This window comes from Ctenopharyngodon idella, chromosome 1, assembly GCF_019924925.1.
Source record: "Ctenopharyngodon idella isolate HZGC_01 chromosome 1, HZGC01, whole genome shotgun sequence".
In the NCBI taxonomy this organism is placed as follows: domain Eukaryota; kingdom Metazoa; phylum Chordata; class Actinopteri; order Cypriniformes; family Xenocyprididae; genus Ctenopharyngodon; species Ctenopharyngodon idella.
The window spans coordinates 19,571,642-19,572,452 of NC_067220.1; positions in this window are offsets into that span (position 1 = coordinate 19,571,642).

Consider the following 811-nt stretch of genomic DNA (forward strand, 5'->3'; position numbering starts at 1 on the left):
CTCAGTGAAGCAAATATGGATGATTTTGATATAGTGCACTGCAGAACATCTTTATAGACTTGATGTGTCTGAACGTAACAATGTCAGAAATCATGAAAAAAGAAAAAAGAAAAAAAAATGCCATATAGAGAATGCCTAGATATGAGCAATATAAAAACTAGAACATCACTGCAGAATCCACAGGATATCCACTGGCAGTAAAATATTCCATTAAAGTAAAAAACATTGTATTCCTTTCGAATATCACGAGCATACGGATAACAGACAGCTAGAATATTCAGAATGAAAACAGCAGTTTCTGGAAATACATATTTCATTATTTTGCTTGTTATTTTCCCAGCACACGATTCCCCCTTGATTCCCTATAATGGTGGCAAGAACATCAGCGCTCACTTACACTTCAAAATAAATAAATAAATAAATAAATCTGTCAAATGTGTTTACTTGTGTTGTGATATTTTTGTTGCTCCATTTCTGGCCCTGTTTCGCTAAGCTCATGTGGGAAGTTAAAGAGCTTTTTCTCATGCTGAAAGAAACAAATGAAAGGCTTCCTCCTTTTTAAGAAATGCATTTTTGCTCACTTGTTTGCACCAGCAACTGTGTCATTTTGATGGCATCTTTCGAACAGTGTAGATCAAAATCAAAATGTCTTAGCAATTTCAAGGTGGACAAAAAATGAAGTAAAGAATTAAGATTATATGAAGTTTTGTTTAGATTGTGTTTTCAATATTGCAATGGCCTTTTAAGAAAAAAAAAAAAGTCTAAAATAAACAAACACATGGAAAAACAGACATCTGGAATCCAATAGAAA